Below are 5,790 nucleotides of genomic sequence, written 5' to 3'. Positions count from 1 at the left end.
TTCTCTTTATTTTTTTTATGTTTTATTTTTTGGCAGAGCCAGCTGAGACTTTATTTTGGGGAAAAAAACCACTTGATTTTGCTTTTAGTTGGGGGCATGGGTAAGACGAGGTCCCCCAGGCAGTAAATTCCCAACCCCAGGGGCGAGCTGAGGACTGGGGCTGAGATTCAGGTGGGTCTCTTGTGCCCTGTGCTCCCACATACAGCTGCTTTCCCCCTGACAGTAGTTGTTCACTTGGGCAGGATGCCAGATGACTCAGACACAGCTTCCCTTCGTGGGTCTCAATCTTCTTCACAACCACCATCTTAGAGGAGCTGTTGCTCATGTGGCTGCAGGAGCCAGGGTCTCCACCACTGTCCAAGCTGACCTGGAAGCCCAGGCCATAGGTAAGGTTCTGATAAGCTGGACTCAGCCAATCTGAGTATCCACTGGTGGCCTTGATATGAATACTCATGTTCTGTATCCCAGACTCCAGTCAGTTCTCCTCGTCCTTCGGCAGCTTGTGGTAAGTGGTGACCTCCAAATCCAGGGCCAGCTTGACATTCATGAACTCCTGATACTCATGCAGCTGCTAGGCCATGTCCTGCTTGATGGTTCTCAGAGAGGCTTCCAGCTCAGCCACTTTGGCCTGAGCATCCTTGACTACCACACTGCTCAGCACACTGCTCAGCATCAGTGATGGCAGCCTAGGGAAGCCCTCCTGCCTTTGAGACCATCAATCTCATCCTGGATTGAGCTGATGTTCAGGTTAATCTCAGAAATCTTTGTCTCTGTGTGACACAGGTTATCTCTGTGCTTCCCAGCCAATGTCTGCAGCTCTTCGTACTCAATCTGGTACCTGATTTCAGCCTCATCCTGGCTTTGATTAGCGATCTCTTGTACTGGGCCTTGACTTCTGTGATGATGATGTCCAGGTCCAGGGAGCAGCTGCTGTCCATGGACAGCACCACGGAAGTGTCAGAGATCTGGATCTGCAGCTCACAAATCTCTTCTTCATACAGTTGCCTGTAGAAGTTGATCTCATTAGTCAGTCCCTCCAGGTGAGACTCCAGCTCTACCTTGTTCATGTAAACTTGATCGACATCCTCCTTGATGAGGACAACTTCATTCTCCGTCTCTGTGCACGTGTTGATCTCATCCTCATATTTATTCTTTAAGTCCTCCACCAGCCTCTGCATGTTGCCAAACTCTGCCTCCAGCCTCAGCTTCTTCTGGGCAAGTATTTCTAGCTGCCACTGAAAGTTGTTGATGTAGGTCTCAAACATATTGTCCATGTTATGGTGGGTCATCTGCTACTGCTTCAGGAAAGTCCATTTGATTTCCAGAATCTTATTCTGCTGCTCCAGGCTCTATACCTTATTGATGAAGGAAGCAAACTTGTTGAGGCTCTTGATCTGCTCCTTCTCCTGGTTGTGCAAGACCTGAATGTTGGGGTCCACTTTCCACTTCAGGGGGCTCAGCAGGCTCTGGTTCACTTGGTGGCTTTGACTCCCAGCCACCAAAACCCCTGGCCAGATTCATGTTGGTGACCTGGCCAACCCGGTCACTGCTGCCCACCCTGGAAAAGGTGGAGGAGCTGGTGTCGGGCCCACTGGAGTATGAGTGGCTGCTGAAGGCTTGGGGACCAGAGGTGGACACCCTGTAGGTCTCTGAGTCACCCCTGTGGACATGGTAGGGCTGGAGTAGTGGCAAGGAGGCCAAACCAGAGATTTGAGAAGGAGCCAAAATGCTGCTTTATTGCAACTTTAAATCTGATTATTTAATAAGAACTTTTCAGCTAATTATTAGTCTTCAGAATCACCTCTTGCTTATACATTTCTTATCAATAGTTTTGTTTTCATGGTCTTCTGATGCTTTTTTGCTTTCATTTATGATGTTTGAAAGAACTATTCTTTCTCTACAATTTTTCTGTTTAGCTAAGTCATAACAAATTTAAATATTTTAAAATTTACTTGCATGTGGAGACTTCTAAAATTGGCAAAAGATGTATTCTTAAGTGAATTATTAAAAATGCATTAATATAAGATGAATATTAAAAACAGACAAAAAATAACTAGGAGATAGTTTCCTATGTCCACAAAATTTGTTACTAGGAAAGGACCACATAGCTCATTTCTCATGGAGTGAGAAGAGGGGTTAGGACCACATTGTCAGCTTCCTATCCCTGATACTTCAATTTGAATTAGTGGACTTCCATTTTACATGTTGGGTTTTTGCCTGAGGTTTGGTTTGACTAAAGGACTCTGTGGAATAGTGGATAGAGATGATAGACGATAAATAGATGATAGATAGATAGAATAAATTCCTTAATGAAAGACCAGCATTTCTATTTCAAAAATAACATTTTAAGGCTTCTTGCATTTTCCTTATCTACTAACATGAAGCTGTACAAATTATAGGTTTTTCTTAAATAAAGACAAATTCTACAGAAGACAACAAGACATACAAATGGGATGCTCATGAGTTAAAAAAATTTAAGACCCCAGTTCTCAAGAGTAAGCTTCTCTATCGAGCCTCTTCTTTTCCTGCTACTAGGAGAATTAGACAATGATATTTTTCTTTCTGCCTGGTACAACTTTGAAATACTTTTAGTAGGTATCTATGCTGCTACATCACATTCATTTATAAGGGCTTTTCTTCTCCCTCAACTGTAAACATTTCAAAGCCAGCCACAAGCAGTATCTTACAATCTTGTCGTGCCATGTGCCTAGGGTAGCAGGTGCTCTATAGATGTCAGTGAAATAGGTGGACACGCTTTACTACTTCATTTCCATTCCATGGATGTGTTTGTATGTGCATGTTCTCTAGCCTGGAGTACTTTCCCTTTATTCCTTACTCAGATAACCCTTCCTGCCTGTCCTGCAGTCCATAGCTCAAAGTCATTTCCTTAATAAAAGACCATCTCTGAAATACTCTTTTTTTCACACATTGTTTGCTTTTGTGGAACCTTGGTGTCTAAAACTATCACAATTTTTAAAACTATATTAGTGAGTGTCCTCATTCCCAAGTATAAAGAAAGCCCTGTACAGAGGTGGAGTGTGGGGGGTGTGTGTGTATGTATATGTGTTTTCCCGGGACTTGTCCCAGCATAAAACTCATAGTTGCTCCTTTATGTTTTTATGTTTTCGTAGAGATAAAATTAATAAAACAGTGATTTAAAAAGGTAAATGAGAAGCTTTTTGATTTAAGCCACATTGTACTTTAAGAGCAATCCTTTCAGCATTCTTCATTAAGAAAAGCCATTAAGCATGAAAGGGAGGAAGGAAAGCACTCACGCACATAGCTAATGCACCCATTAGACCTTCTCAGAAAAGGAAAATCAAGATAAAAAACAGGAGAGAATATCCAAATATGTTAGTAAAGAATGGTTTTGAGCATCGTTTATAACCTTTTTTTAACACAGAACCAGCTGCTTTACACAAGAAAGATAACATGATATAAACAATAAAAATTATTTCTTTTTAGTTTACCTTTTAGTTACTATCAAGGAACACAATGGCTCACCATCAGTGATTTTTATCAGACCCCTTTTGTGTTTCATTTAAAACTGGATTTGTAACAAAGACTTTGTTGGAAGAAGGTTTGTCTCACTGCAAGTTTCAAGCTATAGAAGGGTATTTGCACGTGGGGCAAAAGGGCAGGAGATGGATCCTGAGAGAGGGACCCAAGTGCAGAGATATGAAGGGGTGAAATAACTCTGGGAAGACAGATAAAATGAGGACTTATATATGCTAGGCAATTCAGAGATGGCAGTTTTAGCAATTACTAAAGATTATTTGCTTTTCTTTTTCTCTTTACTAATAGAAGATTTTTAAACAATTCATTTATTTGTTTTGTTATTTGTTCCTGCTGACTCACTACAGCTTGGGACAGAAGACCACATTTTGTAGCTTTCTTTGCAACTAGGTCTGTAGCCATTTCTCTAAATTCTGGCCGTTCACATCTAAGTGGGAAAGTGTGGAACTTCTTCAAGGACGAAGGTGTAAAGCTTTCAGATGGAAAGAGGTCCTTTTGCCCCAGTGAACTTTGTTTCCTCCTGTCTGCATACCAATCCTGCACTGACTACTTACTTCTAGACCTCTAGACGTCTTTTATGTAAGAGATAAATGAACTTCTGTTTTATTTATGCAGCTAAATCTAAGACTAGCCAATACAATAATGGGGGAAAAAGCAGGGTCTCTGATCTCCTGGAGTTTAAATGTTAGTCAGAAACTATTTGTTTTTTTGGAATGTAAGTTTCCTATTTTAGTGAAAATTGGACCCAGTAAACTTTTTGACAAGAGTTAAAATCTATTGAGTAAAACTGGACATAAATGGTCTGCTAATAATTCTTAAGAAATGAGTCAGTTACTCAATCTTTTTTTATGCATGAACTCAAAATCTAATGCATGAGGAAAATATTTAACATCAATCCACTCATTCATTAGTTGAGGGTATAGATATATTTTTTCCCACCGCAGCCCAGATGCTCAGTTTAAACTGTACTTTATGTCCATGTTTGAAGTTATTATTAGATAAGAGTTGATGTGATATAAATCATTCTATCATAGTATATTTTCCTCAAAATTCCTAACACATTTAACTATATTTATTGGCTTGAGTTTTAATCTATAAACTATTTCATGATTATTTCACAAAGTATGCTCTACACTATAAGCTACTTCAAGAAAAGATTCATAACTTCATTCAGAAGTTATTTAACTTCTGAGGTTATCACAGAATGAATTGGTTTTAGATGTTTCATATTATCCTTAAAAATGAATTAATGAAGGTTGTATGATGCAAAAGATTTTTTTCTTTTTTGGTAATAAAAATGAATATATGTCAAAATAATTTATCTTCTGTTATTTTGGATATATACCTACATGTTTCATTGTTTCTAAATGGGTTATAACATATCCTGTAAACCCCAAGAGTTTCTTAGTAATCAATTAATCATAATTCAATTAATATGAATTAATTGAAAAATATCCAGAAAGAATAAGATAAAACTAAATGAAGAAAAATATAAAATAAAATCTACTTTTCTTTCTCCTTTCCTTTACTCACATATTTTTAGCTCACAAAGGATATAAAATAGCTCACCTCCAATCAGAGAATATTAGAACAGCAAAGGGACAACACAAAAAGATCACATATGAAATTCAAACTCATGTAAAAAGTGCAAAGGACCTAGAATCACACAGTCCTAAGTTTGTGTTCTTACACAGCCAGTTAATGCCAAACATTGAATGCCTGGGAAAATTAAGTACCTAAGCTTCAATTTATTTTATAAAATGTCAATCTTAGCACCCAGTTAATAGAGTTATTGTGATGTCTTTCTTCATCTCCAGCTTTCTTTCTTCTTTGTTGGATCTATTCTCAAAATCTTCAATAATGTAAGGGTAAAGATGACCACTACATCTCCAGATTGTCAACTGATATTACTAGGGAGAAACGATTCCTTTTTTCTGATTGTTTCAAAATATTTAATAGCATGGTTACTAGGCTGGCTTAATTATGCATGTATCTCAGATCCCAGCTCCCTCTGTTTAGGGGAGGGAGTATTCTGATTGACTAGATCAGACATAAAAATTGAGATATTATTGGCATCAGCCCCAGCCAATGGGGAATAATACTGGAGCAAATTCAGTTTCCCAAAGGAATGCCAAAATCTGAAGGAGTGCAGGATAGAAAGTCCACTACGATATTTTTACTCAGTACTTCAAGCAATTCATCAGTTATTTTCAAAGTTAAAGTTGTTAAACTGAGCTTATGTCTTTTACTACCTTGCTTTACCCTTTAACTTCT

The 5,790-nt window shown here is 38.5% G+C and overlaps 1 pseudogene; it reads right to left on the bottom strand.

Moving 5' to 3' along the window:
- Positions 1-230: 230 nt before the first annotated feature.
- Positions 231-3,918, bottom strand: LOC114509937 (annotated as a pseudogene).
- Between the last annotated feature and the right edge of the window lie 1,872 nt (positions 3,919-5,790).

Source organism: Phyllostomus discolor, chromosome 3, assembly GCF_004126475.2.
Source record: "Phyllostomus discolor isolate MPI-MPIP mPhyDis1 chromosome 3, mPhyDis1.pri.v3, whole genome shotgun sequence".
In the NCBI taxonomy this organism is placed as follows: Eukaryota; Metazoa; Chordata; class Mammalia; order Chiroptera; family Phyllostomidae; genus Phyllostomus; species Phyllostomus discolor.
Note: the sequence above shows the minus strand (reverse complement) of the source record. Positions and strands in the feature narration are given on the sequence as shown.